This window comes from Sciurus vulgaris, assembly GCF_902686455.1.
Source record: "Sciurus vulgaris genome assembly, chromosome: 6".
In the NCBI taxonomy this organism is placed as follows: Eukaryota; Metazoa; Chordata; class Mammalia; order Rodentia; family Sciuridae; genus Sciurus; species Sciurus vulgaris.
In genome coordinates, this window is record NC_136466.1 from 99296310 (window position 1) to 99315432 (window position 19123).

Genomic DNA, 19123 nt, shown 5'->3' on the forward strand with positions numbered 1-19123 from the left:
GTATCACTGTGATAAAATCGGTGCTTCTCTTATATAGTGCTGTATTCTTGCTACTCTTCTGAAGATCAGATGAGTTGCAGGGAATTACCTGTCACCTGTGGAGTAAACAGAAGCACTAAAACCTGCAAAAAGCTTGACAAGAATTCTTCAAAGACAGTTTTTAAGAGAACAATAATTCTCCATGTCTAAGATTTGCATGTGTCTGAAAAAATATTTTGTAGGTTTTTGAAATATGGACATAATCATCAAGTTAGGACATACACAATCAATTGTCTGATGCCAGATAACCTTAGCTATAGGTGAGGAAAAGCTTGTGTTTCTTGGGGCAGAATCTGAGTGTCTTTGAGTAGTGAGAACAAAGTCTGCTACATATAATATCATTTCTTTTATGTGATACTTTAGTAAAGTTAGAAAAAAGTTACATTTTTTCTTCATTTTGCTTGGGACACAATGCTTTCTTTCTCTTTGAGCTAATTTCGATGATGTTTGGATACAAATTAAGAAACATATAGTACATTAAAATATATAATATCATTTATATTCATATTATTCATTTGGACAATAAAAAATGTTCCAACTCTAGTATTCCATATGCTGGGTGCTCTGGTTGTGGTGAGAACTCATAAAAGAATAAAGAAAAGTTCATAATATGCTGAGAAAAGATGGTGATTTCAATCCTCAATGACTTAAGAAATATTTTTAAAATCATGCAAGAGTGGTAAGTACACACAGCTGCTTCCTTAAAAATTCTAAAGAACATTTCACTTTTTCATAAAGGACTACCTCCCTATGAATTGACCTCCTGTCCTAAACAATTATGGTCTCCCAAAATAGGAAATGATTGTTTCAAGTGACGAGTTCTGAGACAGCAGGAGTGTGTGATTCCTGAGAGAGGGAAGACTCCATGCTACTTGAGCTCATTGCTCAAGTGGTGGAGTTGGCATTGTTCAGAGTGTGGGGCAGCGTGAGGGAAGCCCAAAAGCACCAGAGAGCTTACAGAGGGGAAGAGGTAGAGAAGGGGTAGGTGGCTGGAATGTGTATGGATAAGTACACATGGGGGGAGCTACTCAGTGAAGCAGCTCTGGGGCTCTGTAGAGAAGGTCCTCTGCAGCCCAGGGCTAGGTGGAGTGCCTCGACACAGGGGACAGAACCATCTGGAAACAGTGGGCCAAACCTTCCCCCAAATCGCACATGGAACAGTCATGAGAAGACTCCCAGAATAAAGACTGCTTTGAACCCTGACCGCCAAAGCTTAACAAGAAGCCTTAAAAGAATCAAAATGATTCTAAGTGACTCAACTGTGTGCCAAATAAAAATCCAGCTCCCTTTAGAGGAACTCAGTAGATTACAGTACTCAAATTGGAAAATTCACATCTAGTATTCAATTGATAAAAAAATTGCTAGGTTTCCAGAGAAGTAGAAAAATAGTACTCAACCAGAAAAAAGAGTCAATAAATATCAGATCATGGAGATTATGAAACTGTCAATTTTCTTTGAACGGTGATTACAAATATCATGAATATCAATATCATTATCATATTGAGATCTATCCAGGCCACTACCCTATTTTAAATATTTTTTTTCTCCACCACCATTGCTTCTGGCCCTCTTTCCCTGCTCTGTTTTTCTCATAGCCCTTCTGTTCCTAGCACTGTATATAAAAGTATTTTTTAATTTGGCATTATATAGAAAAGTATTTATTTATTTATTTATTTTATTTTTAAAAATTTTCCCATAAACACTTTATTGATTCTGACGTTAATAACTGACATTAATATTTTAAGTAAAATTAGCTCTTCAAACTGGCAAAATCAATCTATTTTATTGATATGAGGACTCTTCAAAGTCAACATACACACTACATATAAGTATAGTTTTACACCTAATTGCTTTCTTTTTTTGAATTCATTTTTATTGTAAACAAATGATACATCTTATTTCTCTGTACATGAAGTAAAGGCATACCGTTTTTGTAATCATACATTTACCTAGGGTAATGTTTTTGATTCATTCTGTTATTTTTTTCTTCCCCCCTACCCCTCCCACCCCTCTTATCCCTCTATACAGTCCCTCCTTCCTCCATTCTTGCCCCCCTCCCACCCCCCATTAAGTGTCATCATCTGCTTATCAGTGAGATCATTCGTCCTTTAGTTTTTTGAGATTGGCTTATCTCACTTAGCATGATATTCTCCAATTTCATCCATTTGCCTGCAAATGCCATAATTTTATTATTTTTGTGGCTGAGTAATATTCCATTGTGTATATATATATATATATATATATATATATATATATATATATTGCAGTTTCTTTATCCATTCATCCATTGAAGTGCATCTAGGTTGGTTCCACAATCTGGCTATTGTGAATTAAGTAGCTATGAACATTGTTGTGGCTGTATCTCTGTAGTATGCTGATTTTAAGTCCTTTGGGTATAGGCCAAGGAGTGGGATAACTGGGTCAAATGGTGGTTCCATTCCAAGTTTTCTAAGGACTATCCGCACTGCTTTCCAGAGCAGCTGCACTAATTTGCAGCCCCACCAGCAATGTATGAGTGTACCTTTTCCCCTACATCCTCGCCAACACCTATTGTTGCTTGTATTCTTGATAATAGCCATTCTAATTGGGGTGAGATGGAATCTTAGGGTAGTTTTGATTTGTTTTGATTTGCATTTCTCTTATTACTAAAGATGTTGAACATTTTTTCATATGTTTGTTGATTGCTTGTAGATCTTCTTCTGTGAAGTGTCTGTTTATTTCCTTGGCCCATTTGTTGATTGGGTTATTTGTAGTCTTCGTGTAGAGTTTTTTGAGTTCTTTATATATTCTGGATATTAGTTCTCTATCTAAAGTATAATAGCTTTCTCTCAGCAAAGGAAACTATTAGCAATGTGAAGAGAGAACCTACAGAGTGGGAGAAAATCTTTGCCATGGATAAAAGTATTTAAAATCAGTTAAATCTATACCCATTTATTGATTCAATTTACCATCTATTTCCCCCACCAGAATGTAAACTCTGTAGGAGCTGGATCTCTACCTGCCCTATTTAGTGGGGTGACCCCACAGACAAAAATAGTGTCTGACACACAGTAGGAGAGCAAAATTTTGTTTTTTAAAAAAAGCAATGGTTCATCTATTTTTATTCACGGAATGGTGCTAAGTTTTTGGAAGTCACAAAGGGAATTGGCAAGCATCAGACCTGGCCATATTATGCTCTTTGGTGCTAACATAACAATGTTTAGATATACAAGCCCATGGCTATACAACCCAAACTTTGTCTTTCTTTGAGAATGTGAATTGAAAATCAGTTCATGCAGATCTTTTTTTCCCCCTACAAGCTAAAAATCACTTGAACTGCCCATGTAATAAGGAACTTGGAGAAACAGTGTTGGTTCACAAGTCAAATATTATAGAAATACTAATGCAATGTAAGTGGTTCTCAATGAGAATTGATTTTAAAATATTTCCTCTGTTTATACCCTATATATAAAAAAATTAAGTATACTTGCAACAAAAATATGCATGTAATAAGACTGTTGCACTATGGATTAGTAAAAGAAATATGTGATACCAATTAGAAGAAAGGAAATGATAGTTATGGCAAAAAAAAAAAATAGAAGGGGAAATTTTGAGTATGAAATTTGGTTCTGAGCTTCATTTAAGCTTGATAAAGGAAGCATAAACATGTGATCACTCTTATTAAAAACAACAAAACTGTAATATTGTCTACAGAGGTAAATAAATTCCTGGCGCTGAATTTCAAGTGTAATTTGCCTTATTTGTACATGCACTTGATCAATCACATCCCCCTGTACCTTTCTTTTACCTCCACTCTTCCTTCTGTCCATCCATTTGCTCTAGTCTCTTGATCTCCCTTCTATTATTTAGTACATTTTAACTATATATAAAAGTGGAATTCATTGTGGTGCATTTTTACGTGGACTTTGTGTAATCTGGTAGATTTCGTTTCCCAGTACTTTTCCACGCACTCCCCTCATCCCTCCCTCTCAGTCCCGTTCCTATTCTCTGTTGTTCTCACTTTTATTTTATTCTTCTTTTTCTCTCTCTCTAGATTCCACCTATAAGAGAAAACACTCATCCCTTGACTTTCTGAATCTGACTTATTTCATTTAGCATGATGTTCTCCTGTTCCATCCATTTACAAGCAAATAACATTCTTCTTTATGCATGAGTAAAATTCCATTGTGTATGTGTACCACATTTCCTTTATCCATTCATCTAAATTTTGAATAATAAACTGAAGTCCTTAATCTGCCACAGCTGGACAAAAATTCCGTCATATCATTTTCAGTTAACTATAGGAGATTGAAAATGTGTTTGCCTACACACCTTTAAAATCCAACTAAAATGACAATAAATATTTCTAATTTATTTAAATAGTAGAAAAGAGATAATAGGAGGTGAAAGAAGTCAATGAACTAAAAAATGGAAATAAAAAAAAGGAAGATTAACTGACTTCACCAAGCAGAAGTGCTTACAGAGGTTGGAAGCTCCAGTTACCCTGGGAGGGACAGTGCACTGGCTTGACATAAATGAAAGCATTTGCTTGAATGTAGCAAATTCTCAGCTCCTACCCTTCCATTTGGTCTAATTAAGCACCTAGACAATTGCTTTTGTCCCTGCACAGATTTATTCCCTGGAGAAAATAAAACAGATCCTGAACCCAGGGACAAAAGAAAGGGCAGAAGATGAGATGCAGCATGCAGCTATACACTAGGCAATTATGTGAAGATCTGTCTTATTAAAAACAGAATTCACAGCTTCCTTATCACATTAACTTGTTGAACAATGACAACCAGGCATAACCCCAACCACCACCACCATGGGAAGAAATACAGAGATTCTTTTCTATATTTTAAAAAATATATTTTAGTTGTAGATGGACACAATACCTTTAATTAATTAATTAATTAATTTTTTATGTGGTGCTAAGGATCAAACCCAGTGCCTTGAATGTGCTACACAAGCGCTTTCCTACTGAGCCACAACCCCAGCTCCCCCAAGATTCTTGATGTTTATTGATTGTCTTAATGAAAAACTTGTTTCTACACAGAACCTGTAATCAGTTTTTACTGCCACACTCTTACTAATTCATCAAACAGCTGAGAAAAGCATCCATCAAGAAAGGCAGATACTAAAACAAAACTATATTGAAATGGAGAGAAAAATAATAGCAACAAAATCCTCAGAGATAATAAGAGAAACAGTTGTTTGATAAGAAAAAAAGCAAGATTTTAGGAAAACATAATTTAAGAATAAGTAAGAATTCACAGACACTAATGAAAAATACATAAAATAAGTGAAAATGAAATTTATGAAACTCTTTCCAGATTTATTTTTAAAAGAGATAAAAGATACAGATTTCCCAATACTAGTAATGGGAAAATTGACATCACTAAACAAACATTCCAGAGATGACAGAAGGGTAGTAAGAGAGCACAGTGAACAATTTGATGCCAATAAGTTAAAAGAACTCTGATGAACTAGACAAATTTCATGATAGAAACAAGCTTTTGAAGCATAGTTCGAGAAATATAGAGAAAACATAGAAACAGAATAGCTCTATTAAAGAAGCTAAATATGTAGTTAAAAATATTCTCACAAGGAAACAACAGGACTAGATGACTTCACAGGTAAATTCTATTGCATATTTAAGATGAAAATAATACAAATTATACACAAAGTCTTTCACAAAATTGAAGAGGAAGTTGTTATTTACCACTCGTTGTAAGAGGGTCAGCATTATTCCAATAGCAAAAGTCCTTAATTTTTTTAAAAGGAAATTAGAGATCAATATCCTTCAGGTAGATAGATGCAAATGTAGAAAACAAAATTTTAGTTCATGGGTATATCAACACATAAAAAGATATCTCATGACCAAGAAATTTTATACCAGAAAATCAAGGTTTTCTTTTTGTTTTTTAACATTTGAAAGTCAGTCAATGATAATTCACTATATAAACAGATATAAAAAGTAAAAAAAAAAAAACAAAAACAAAACTACACGATTTTCTCAATGCTGAAATTTCAAAATTCAACATCACAACTGATTGTTCTCAGCAAATTCACAATAACTGGGGAATTTGTCAACCTGAAAAAAAGGCATTTAAGATAAAACCACAATTATCTCCATACTTAATGGTGAAATGACTGAATGTTTTCTCCTTAGTATCAAGAAGAGGGCAAGATGTCTGCTTTAAAATTGCCTCTACTCAGGATGGCGCTGGTGGGTCTACCTAGGGCACTGAGGCAAGATAAAGAACTGGTACCAACTTTAGAACGGAAAACATACAATTGTCGTTATTCATAGACAACATGATTGCACAGATAGAAATTCCTATACAATCTTCAAAAATTCAAGTAGATCAAATAAGTTAGCAAGACTGAAAAACATAAGATCAGTATACGAAATCAGTTCTATTTCTAGCACTATATTTAAATTAAAAATACTATTTATAATAGCAATGAAATTATTAAATACTTGCAGATAAATCTGGTAGAATGTTTAGCCTATAGTTTCCTTAAAAAACTATAAAACTCTGCTAAAGGCATTAAAGAACACACAAATAAAAAAAAAATCATGTCTATGGGTCAGAAAATCCAATATTATATTCTTCTCAATTTAATGTAAATCTCTGTCAAAAATTCCAGACTTTTTTCTGTAGAATTTAACAAATCAATTCTAAATTTCATATAAAAATGCAAAAGAATTAGAACAGTCAAAACAGTTTTGCAAAAGAATGACAAAGTTGGAGGATTTAAACCACCTGACCTCAAGACTCATGAAGCTACTGTTAATCCTGACATTGTGGTACTGACATAAATATAGACGAATGTATCAGTAGACCAGGATAAAGACTTCAGAAATTAAGCTATGTATAAATGGCAGATAATTTTCATCAAAGGTGAAAATCCAATGAAGAAACAATCTTTTCAATTTTGTTGATGTGCTGGATAATTTACATATGCAAATGAAATGAACTGGATTCATATCTGTCACATAAAAGTTAAACACATCAGTCCATAGAACTAAATGTAAAACCTAAAAGTGTAAGACTTCTAAAAAGAAGAACAAAGGTGGAGAAAATATTTATGAGCTTGGGTCAGACAAAGCATAAAAATATGGTTAGTGAAAAGATAAAAAAAAAAAAAAAAACCCACTACTTGGAATTCATCAAACCTAAGGACTTCTGCCTTTTAAAGACATGCTTCAGAGAATGAAAATACAAGCCACAGACTGAGAGAAAATGTTTGAAAATCACATATTTTATAGGACTGTCTACAGTCTACAAAAACATCTCAAAATGCATTTATGAGAAAATAAGCAATTTAAAGGAGAACTGGCAAAAGATTTGAACACTTTTCAAAGAAGATATATGGACAGCAAATGAGCACTTGAGAAGATACATTAGTCATTACAAAGATACAAATAAAAACTTCATTGAGGTATCAGTGCATACCTGTTAGAATTACTAATTAAGAAAGACCACAGAGGGTGGTAAAAACATTGAGCAACCAGAACTATGATTCAACAACTTTTATAAAACAGTTCAGCATTTGCTTAGAAATTTAAACCTGCTCCCACCAAATGACCTGTCCATTCCTCTTCTATTTCAGATACATAAGGACCTAAATTTTTGCCTGACATATATTGTTTCTTAGGAAAGTACCAGGGCATTTCTTCATCAGATTAAGAAAAGATAAGAAGAAAAAGGTCTGGGACATAGGGGTCATAGATTTTATAATAAAAGGTAATTTCAAGAAGCAGCAGCTCTTCAAAGAGCAACTAGGGTAGACTAGAGTAGAAATATGGTTTTTAGAACAAAATATTGCATCTGAAATATGATAGGTTTAACCCTGTGAACATTTTATTGAGACAATTGAAAGGCACTACAAAAAAGTAAGAAATAAAGGAAGAAAATGAAACCAATGGAGGAAAAATACATCACTGATGACAAAAGTTTAAAATTGATTGATGAAAGCAATAAATGTAATTCACTAATTACCTTAGTAACGAATCATTATTTTTGTAATAGTAACAATAGAAGCACTAAATAATAATATCATCAATAATTGCTATATACTTTATAGGAAAGATTGGATGGGGAAGAAATGTTCAATGATGCTGAGTAGTTTATTATAATAAGTATTTGTTGCAAACTGACAGTTTAATTCTACATAATCCTTAGTCTTTTCAGTTGAAGCAGAAGCCTGCAAAGAAGATTAAAGTTAGTGACATTTAGCTACTATTGAACACCTTCAAACTCACTTTAATTAAGAAGGCAAGTCTTAGAACAAATTATGTCACACCTCATCTTATCCAATACATAAATAAGCCTTCATCAGCAAACAGGTACATAAACAGTCATGATTCAGGAACTCTTGTTCTTTTAGGTGTTTTGACTGCATGAAGAGTTTAGGCAAACAAAATGTTTTTGAAGCAAAATTCAGTTAACTTTACAATTGGCCGCTGACAGAATCCTTTCAAATTAGTCTGTTCTCGGGATCTCTAGGGATTGAGCCTATGATTAACTCTAATGCTATAAACTCTAGGCTTCTTTAGATTATTTTCTTGTAAGGGTGGGGAAATCACTAAATTTTCCCAGCAAGTCTACATATCTTGAATACTGACAATTTTACCAACAAGAACTTGTGCAAATTTTTGTTCAAAAGCTTTTAAAGCTACTAATTCACCTATAAAAACCCATTTATTAGATTTATTATGCTCTTTCTCAAATCCTGTGATGTGATGGGGCAGCTGCAACAAGACAAAAGCATTAGTAGTGATAGTCTCTGAAGAGTTGGTATCCTTATTAGACTGGGTCTAAGATTTGGTTAGAATAACTCATCACATAGAGGATATAACTAAACCTTTATGGAGAAGGAAGATATTATAGATAACATAGTGAAAGTCAAAGGGTAAATGTGTAAAGTGAGTGAAAAGAACTAGAGATGGAGCATGTTATTTGGAAATTTGGAGGCAAATACCAGAAATAAACCAAAAGATTTGAAAGTTGTTATCCAGGAGACTGAGGAATGGGACCATATGTGACAGAATGGCATAAGGAATCACCACTGATTTTTCTTTGAAGTCTTTTGGTGATGTTGAAATAATTTAAAGCCATACATGTATTTCCTTGCTAAGCATAAAATTAATTTGAATAAGATAAAAGGTTAAAAATAAAAGCCAGGATGGAAATCTCCTTTTGGGAAATTGAGAAGCACTTTTTCTCCCTTAACTGGGGAGGAAGGGATAAAAGCTTCTGGGTTCCTGGTTTCCAAAAAACATTTCAATTGTTCCTGGAATCCACTGGTGTATGCAGACTTTGCTTTTCTCTTTTGAATACAAGATAAAAGATAGATATGATAATAATGAAATTAAAATCACACACTAAATGGAATACAGATGAAGTACTGAATGAAATAAGCTTCACTTCAAATCACCAAAACTCCACAAAGGATTCAGGATCTTGGTTTGAATTAAAATAAAGTAGTTAGAAAACCCTCTATGACAAATGATAAGGCTGAGTGAGGGGCTTTAGGTGGCGAACTGAAGGGGAAGGATTCAGCTGGGTTCCAGGCAACCACAGTTACAGAACACCCATTCTGTGTCAGGCATCCTGACACAGTGGGGAAGGAGCCTTTGTTCTCAAAGTGGTCAGATCTGTCCATGGGGGGGCGGGGGGGGGGGGGAACAGACAACACAGCCCCTCTTTGATGGAGATCATCCAAGATGTAGATCACTGTCATTCTCCACACATGACTTTGTATCCCTGCCTGCTTATGGAGGGTTTCCTGTGCTAGGAATCAGCAACACTTTTTTTTTTTTTTTTTGGAAGAGCAAACGTCCACTTACAGATATTCCTCAAGATTTCACTCAAATTTTGCCAATGCTGTGAGGATTGCTGTGACTTCTTTGACTGATGTAGATTCCTTCCCCTCTCTCTCAGTTCACAGTTGTTCATACTTCTATTTCCACACTCATCCAACCAAGTTGTAATTGTCACCTTCCCAGAATATCTTCCTCAAACAGATTGCACATTACTGTTTGAGAATAAGGATTGACATTAATTATCATTATTAAATAGTAACATAATGCTAAGTATATAGGTGGTCAGTTTACATCTGCTGAATAATTTGTGGAAAATTTATTCTGGGGGTGCTGGTGAAGACATCTGAGATGAGTTGACTTTGAAATGAATTTGCAGCATAAGAAGGAAGGCATTTACAGTTAGGGAAGTTAACTGTTAAATGCATTTCAGATAAAAGGAAGGGTGAGTTCAAAGACACGATGACGGAAACACCATGGAATATTCAGAATATTCTCTATGACTCAAAATGGCTAATAGGATTAATTGGAAATGAAGTAAAAGCCTTATGTTTTATTTGTGTGTACTTGATCCTATAGATTGATGGGGAACTAGCTAGGTTTAAACAAAGACGAAATAAGATCTGTAGTTTTATTCACTAATAAAAGACTTTATTTTTTAACCAAATTACATAAATACATTCATTGTATAAAACTTAAAACAACACAGAAAATATATAAGAATGAAAAGTATAGAAAGTACAAAGTTTTTAGACGTGTCCTAAAATCCCAACATTTTGAGATACCACCATTAACACTGGGTAGTTCTTTTTTCATTTTCTTCCCATGTAACCACAGATGTGAAAAATGTATACATTTTACATAAATTGAGTCTTATAATTTATTTTTATTTTTATTATATATTTTTAATTTTGCTCTTCATATTTTAACTTATTTACTCTTTGCCCTTTTCCTTCCCTCAGCCCTACATAACTGAAACATGTGCTTACATGTTATTAATCATGTAGTCATAGATTTTTTGCTATTATTTGGAAAAAATTAATTATATAGACTTTTTATCTTTTGATTTTACAATGTATTTTGAAAATCCACCTAGGTTAACTGGCATAGAAACAACTCAGTCTTTCTATGGCTGCATAGTATCTTCCAATGTGAATGTATCACAGTTTACTCAATCATTTCCCTATTGATGGCCATTTGATGTGTTTCCAGTTTTGTTTATGTTTTGGGGGGGCTAGTGATTGAGCTCAAGGCCTTTAGCATGTTAGACAGGGGCTCTAACACTGAGTTACATCCCCAACCCTTTTTAAAAATAAAATTATTTTGAAACAGGGCTTTGCTGGGTTGTCCAGACTGGCCTTGAAGTTGTGATCATCTGCCTCAGCCTCCTGAGTCACTGGGTTTACAGGCCTGCACCATCACAACCAGCATGTTTCCAGCTTTTGATACTACATATTATGGTATGTTAAACATCTTCATAAATACATACTTATTGATTGGTGTTATTCCACAAGACTAAATTCTAAATTCTCAAAACACTGATAAGTTGAAATATAAATTTATCAATTTTAATAGGTAATTGCCAGATATCTTTCTAGAAATGACTGTAATAATTTATATTTTGCCTTAAATGTATATGCTTATAGCCAGTGGGTATTATCATTCTTTTTAAATTTTGTTAATATGATAAATAATAAATGGAATTTTAACTTTCCTTCAGTTTGCTTTTTTTCCTGATTCCTACTAGGATCAGCACCATTTTATATATGCATTGGCAATTGAAATTGCTCATCTGTTACTTGCCTATTAATACAGTTTTTCCATAATTCTACACAGTTGGTTTTAGTCAATTTGTAAAAGCTTTTTCTAAAGCATAGATATTAAAAACCTTTGTGTTTTAGAATAATTATGACAACTAGAAGGTGGGCATCACTGAAGGCAGAGAAATTGCTTAGAAAAATTACTGAAAAAAGTTGCAGTGAGAGGCTGGTTGTGAGCACTCAAACCAAGGAACTCTCCATGCTCATGGAGAGAACGAAGATGTGATGTAGAACTCTCTATTAGATGTCTAACCAGTGGGTACTCGTTCCACTGTCCTTGGCCTCCCATACTTCAGCTTATATCTCAGTTCCCAAAGAAGTACATCATGTACACTATGAGAGAAAGGTCATGATTCCAATCAGAACTGGTGAAAACTCCCCTTTCCTGCCCACATCTTGAATGTGATCAAAATAAGGAATCTTTCTAGGTTCTTGGAGAAGAGTTACATACATTTGTGTCTCTATGCCACTGAAAGATGCCAAACTGTTCTTTGAATATCAGATTTTTAAAATGCATGAATTTTCTAGGCATGGTGGCAACTTTTTATAATCCCAGTGATTCAGGAGGCTGAGGCAGGAGAATTGCAAGTTTGAGACCAGTCTCAGAATCTTAAATAAATAAACAAACGGGACTGGAGACATGGCTTATTGGTTAGTGCCCCCTGGTTCAATTCCTGGTACAAAACAAACAAAAAAACCATGAATTTTCAGAAGATATTTCTATGAAATATGTTTTTATTAATTTTACTTCTTTAAAATGGGTCATTTGTTTTGTGATAAGCACTAGTAATCAGGAATTTGATTTCTTAACCATAAAGCTCCATTTTATTATCACAACCTAGATGAACTTCCTAAGAACTGCTCAGTGGTCTCAGGCTTTTTTCTACTGAAGCCCTGGGCACTCATGTCAGCTGATTCTCTGATTATTGTAATTGTGTTGCCAGCCTTATTGGATAGTGGAAAGCTGTGACTAAAAGTCCTAACTTATATTTATATCTACTATTTGATGTATGACTCCTCTTAGAAACAGAAATCTCTAAATAACATTAATATAGATAACAATGATGTTTAGAAGAAAAAATATTGAGGTTTTGGAACTGTTATTTATATTCAGTGGGCAATGTTTTGGTAATAGATGAGTTTGTTTAAAAATACTTTTGAGCACTGTAAAAGAAAGGTTCTATGAAAATTCAAAGACTGATTTATTCATATGCTTTAATAGAGAGGAAATCAGCATGGTAAATGGCTGGAAAATGCTAAGAAAATAGCCAATTACTAATGTAGTAGCAATGCATACAAAAAATCTTATGTAAATTTTTAAGGGTAAATTTTACTATTATAATTCTGGGCAAGATGTATCTCCATTATTTTTGTTATATTTTATTCTAAAAGAAGATTCTCCAACATTTCTTAAGTAGTAAATATATTTTCATGTGAGCCTAATCCAAAAATACTTATTTTTCTTAAGTGCTTACTATGCCCATTTAATTAATTCTTCTAACTACCCCAGGAGGAGGATTGCACCTTTCTGTTGAGGAAGCAGCAGAAAATGGTTATGCTGCCTAAAGTCACAGGTTATGAGGAATAGAGCTAGAATCTGCACCCAGGCATGCTTTCTTCAGGGCATATGAGAGTTGTTATGCCATTTCTGCTATGCAGCCTTCTTTCTTCAATTAGCCCTGATCCCTGGGCATGCAGGTGAGAAGTCCACCAACAGAGGCACTACCGAATCCATCATAAATACAGTGGTAATATAATCTGAAAATTTCAGTGTGACTGATTCTAAAATGAAATTGCCATTGCCTTTGAAAATTCAGGGAAGTAGGAAAGTGCTATGCAATGGTTTCCCACAGTGATATTCACAGATAATCCTGGTTCACAATAGTAATTCAAGTAGCTATCAGTCCCTTTTTACTTATGGCTCTTCCTCCAAGAGTATTTCTTAGAGAATATAGCTACTAATATTCACAGTTATGATGTGCTGATTTTTCCAGTTTCATTTGTGATTGAACATGTTCTACACAGACATCCTGTGAGACAGATGACACAAACATCATCATCCATCCCTTACTGCACATGTGGCATGGAGGGGCTCGTGTTATTTTAAATTAACTTGAAAGTGGGTGGGTATATGTCTACACTTGTCTTTTGCCTTGGAGAGAACAGCCATCTAATAAAGATGTTGGCTGAAGTAGACAAATAAATCCTCTTTGCAACAGTACCAACTTAGTGCCCAAACACCACTTGTGCCCTGAAGTTCATCTTTGTTTTACACTGCGTGGCACAGAAAAGAATAACAGAGAACCAGCCGAGCTTCACTGAGCACATTTATTGTTCAGTGACAAAGCTGAAATCACTTTGTTCTAACAGTTGACTTTCCACTTAACTCTGAAAAAAGTAAGCAATTACTTGATTCTTGCTCTTTAGAAGAGCAAATGCTTGCTTAGTTTATTTTAAGTTTCCAGATTTGATCTGTCACCCTAAGAATGATAACATCCCTAAGCAATTATGGCATTTATCATTTGTTGCTCTATTGTTTGTTTCTCTAATCTCCAGATGAAAAAAATAAATCTCTTTTGTGTACTCCATGTATAAACCATTTGGTAGCAGCTACAAGAGAAAGAGTTCCTCAGCGTTAATGGGGTCTGGCTAAGAAAAGTAATTTTGGACTTCCTTCCTTTCTAGTTTTCTACCTAAAGTCCAGCACAAAATAAAATCCAGGTGGACCAGGAAAGAGTTGAATGTACTTCAGATATATGGTGATGTATTTTGATCAGTTTCTTAACTTCATACTTCCTAGTAAATCAAAATAATTAACTATTTTTGAATTTAGGGAATTTATTGTTTCTTCTGACCAGTTTTGTTAGGTAATTAATTGCTTTTGGGGGGAAATAAAACTTGAGTTCCCACCTAATATTTATGTTTTAAATATTTTTGTTGGCACAAATTATTTAAATTAAGGCATTGCTTAAATATATAATGAATATCTTTTCAATAACAACAAGGTGAAACAAAGATGATTTGATGAAGTTAATTCACCCTTTCCCCGAGAGAACTTGCATAGAAAACAAGAAATTAGGACAAAATAAATCAATTCCTCCTGAATGAAAAAAAAAAGGAAAACTTTATTATTAGACCAAAAAAGGAAGAATGATTAAATTTCAGTTCCTCCTGAAAATTGTCAGATTCATAAAATTAAAAGCTGAAATGGGAATACCAGGGTCTGGAGAGAGGGTAAAATGGTAGTGTTATTAACCAAGGAGCATAAAGTTTCAATTAAATAAGATGAACATACTACATATCTACTGTACCACACTTGTTTGTGATCAAGGATAATATATTGTACACTTAAACTTGCTATGAGGTGTATCTTGTGTTCTTCCCACGATGAAACAATTAAAAAACAGACTGCTTTCTAAATGTGTGCATAGGTGACAGTAAAGAGATTTGTCTTGCAGAATCATGAGTTATAAAGCAGTTAAAGCTGAGAAGTATCCATCTCAAAGAACTCCATCAGCTCCAGAATGGTTAATTGTAAAGCTCTCATTCCTGCCTATGTTAAAATGGCAGTATGAGTTTTCTGATAAGGTCATTTCCTAATAAAACAATGCCATTCATTTGTGAGGAAATGGGGTTTTTCAATTACATATTAAAGATGAAGAGTATATATCTAATCTTATATCAAATTATTAAAGGTAAAATTAAAATTATAAGGGAAGAAAGTTCAGCATAATCTCCAGTGGAATCTGTTGTCTCATTCATCAGTAGTCCATTCTTCACTCTGAAACTATGACAGTCTCCATGTGCGAAGGCTGTATTAACAGTAGTTACTGGTGTTTTCCATTGAGTTAACAGTTTATTGTATAACAGATTTTTATACATTGAGTTAAAGGTAAAAGAAAGTTCAGTAAGTAATATAAACCAGTCTCACTACTAAAGATTTTCTCTATAAGGTGACCATGCTTTGAAGGTGACTAAAAGTAGAAGGATTGTACCAACTTCATGTTAGTATTTGGATAAATTTTCATTTGCTTGAGGAGTCCAGGCCTATAGTTATTAAGCAGGAAATTGGACAGCAATTAGATGGAATAACTTGTAGCAAGCAGGTCTAACTCTGAGACTTATGTATACAAAATAAATCAAATTCCTCTTCCACATGTTTTTCCCTAAAATATCTGAGGGTAGCAAGTGTGTTTCTAGGTATTAGGTGTTTCCATTGCTCAAATGACATGACATGACATTTCCTGTACCATTTTCTCAGTTTTCGAAATTATCCTTGAGAAGGCCTTCAAAATCAGAGTGAAATCTATTTGCTAATGTCATTCTAGATAGTAAGAAAAGTGGAAATTAATGAATATGGCTTCAGATCACATTTAGCAAAAAAAAAAAAAAAAAAATCACAGTTACAATTTATTGACTCTGCTCTCAACTAATCCTGTAATTCTTTTCCACAAATTCTGCCTCTTAACTGATTTGCTCCATTTTCTTTAGATTCAGTTTATGTCTTTGGATGGTACTTTAGGGTCTGCAGTAATCCCTGTCAGCTTGTTAGATTTTTCTTATTTTATGTTTTCTTCTATCCTTTCAGATTAAGATATTGACATCACTATGTTTCACAAACCTTTTTGACTTCATATTATTGACATATTTGCAAAGCATGTCCCTAATATTTGCCTCATCTAAGTTATTGATATATATGTTAAATAAGACATGGTTAGATATAGCATCGTCCTATGCCATTCTATAACTGCCTCAAATTAATATCAATTAATTAATTGATTAACCAGAATTTTTGTTACAATGGTTCCAGCAGCTACTAATTTACATGTATGTATTTTTAGAGATCACTTTCTTAAAATAATAAGTTTAGGTTCACAACAAAATTAAAAGGAAGAGATTTCCCATATATCCCCTGTTATGGTTTAGATATGAAGTGCCCAAAAGTTCATGAGTTAGATAATGCAATAAATTTGGAGGTGAAATTATTGGGTTATAAGACTATTAATCTAATCAGTACATTAATCCACTTAAATGGATTAATTGAGTGATAACTTTAGGCATGTAGGGTGTGGCTGGAGAATTTGGATCATTGGAACCATACTTTTTGGATATATATTTTGTCCCTGGTGAGCATGGCATTCTCTCTGCTTCCTGATGACCATGTTCTGAGTCACTTACCTCCACCACACTCTTAAGCTATGACATTTTGCTTTACTTTGACCCCAAAGCAATAGACAAACTGAGACCCAAATAAACTTTTCCTCCTCTTAAATTTGCTCTTGTCAGCTCTTTTGGTCACAGTGGTGAAAAAGTTGACTAAAACATCCTGTTCCCATATATGCATAGCCCTACCATTATCAACTCCCCAAGCAAAGTTTATCATTGATGAATCTACAACAACACATCATCATTATCAAAAGCTCATAGTTTACATTAGGGTTCACTTTTCTTTTTAAAGACAAGAATAGATATTGTTTTATTTTTATTTTATTTTTTTAATTTGTGATTCATTGTATACAAATGAGGTACAACTTGTTTCTCTGGTTGTATACGAAGTAGAGTCACACCATTTGTGTAATCATACATGTATATAGGGTAATGATGTTTATATCATTCTGTTATTTTTCCTTCCCCCCACCCCTCCTCACCCATCTTTTTCCTCTATACAATCCATCCTTCCTCCATTCTTGCCTCCCTCCCACCCCTGTTATGTGTCATCATCCATTTATCAGAGAGATCATTTGGCCTTTGGTTTTTTGGGTTTGGTTTATCTAACTTAGCATGATGTTCTCCAGTGCATTCATTTACCTGCAAAGTCTCTTCAACAAATGGTGCTGGGAAAACCAGAAATCCATATGCAGCAAAATGAAACTAAACCTCTATCTCTCACCCTGCACAAAACTCAACTCAAAATGGATCAAGGACCTTGGAATCAGACCAGAGACCCTGCACCTTATAGAAGAAAAAGTAGGTTCAAATCATCATGTGGGCTTAGGACCAGACTTCCTTAACATGACTCTCTCAAAGCACAAAAAAAAATAAAAAATAAAAAAATAAATAAAAACAGGAATCAATAATTGGAATAGATTCAAACTAAAAAGCTTTTTCTCAGCAAAGGAAACTATTAACATTGTGAAGAGTCTACAGAGTAGGAGAAAATCTTTGCTACACATACCTTCAGATAGAACACTAATTTCCAGAATCTATAAAGAATTCAAAAAACTTTATACCAAGAATACAAATAACCCAATCAACAAATAGACTAGGGTTCACTTTTGATGTAGTACATTCAATAGGTTTAGACAAATATATAATGATATGTTTACATGACTAATATATTTTTTAAATACTCTGACAGTACATTATGTACTTTCTTATGCCTTGGTGAATTCCACCTTCATCCTGACTACCATATTTTTCTGATTTGTAAGTCAGATATAGGCCTTTAAAAAAACTTTGATTATGAAGACAGAGATAAAAACAAGGAACAAATAATTTACCCTTGCTAATTTAAGTTACCTCTTTCATAAAATTTGTTCATTTCTTTTCCACTGGAAACCTCAAGCCTTTATTATCTGCAAAAACTAAATTGATTTTACAGTTTGAATTTGTTTTGTCTTACACAGTAACAAAAGATTTAGAGATTCCATTTTTAAGGTTGGGTAACGATTTTGATTATCACCAGTTACCTAATAAATGAGGATTAATGAGTTTCTGGTTATTAAAGATTATGTATCTTTTTAATATAATGGTACTAATTATATTTGTAGTTATAAATTTCCTCATTTCTTCTCCTAAATTTTCTTTTTCTGGTCATGATAAGAGCTTATCTTCTCTTACTCAATTATTTTCTCATTTATCAGTCATGATTTTGGTAATAGAAATATTGTTAATAAATAACAGAATTCAGGTATCCATTGATACTTCTAACAGTCTCTCCTAGGACTTTAGCTCAGAGGAGGGTGGTTGTCCTGAGTATAGTTTTTGAAAGTACATCAGGGTTTTGCCAGTTTTCATTATCATTTCTACAGTGATTCATTTTTTTGCACTCAAAATGCTGATATCACTATGTTTTGATACCCTACATAGCAATAGCATATGTAATTAATTTCTAAGAATTTACATTCACTAGAACTGAAAATAGTTAATGGAGGGTTCAATATACTCTATCTGACATTTAACAATATTGAGTTGAATTTAATGAAAGTGGTCTTATCAGTTTTTCAATGTTGATAATTATATTATTAAATCAGGTATAGTAAATGTGTTAAATACTTTTAATTTTTAACAAAATACTAATTTTCAAGAATAAATATTATGGTGAAAGTCTACATTAAATCTTACTGAATTACTTTATTTACCCTATTACTAAATTCAGAATGAACTACTTTCAGTATCAGATGTTTGAAATATAGTGTATTCATTGTATCAGTCTTATAAAAAACCAACATAA

General features: G+C 33.5%; 1 long non-coding RNA gene across 1 annotated transcript in view; it reads left to right on the plus strand.

The window, feature by feature from the left end:
- LOC306663846 overlaps positions 1-19123 on the plus strand; it is a 162150-nt gene that overhangs the window by 135272 nt on the left and 7755 nt on the right. The gene's annotated exons all lie outside the window — the stretch shown is intronic.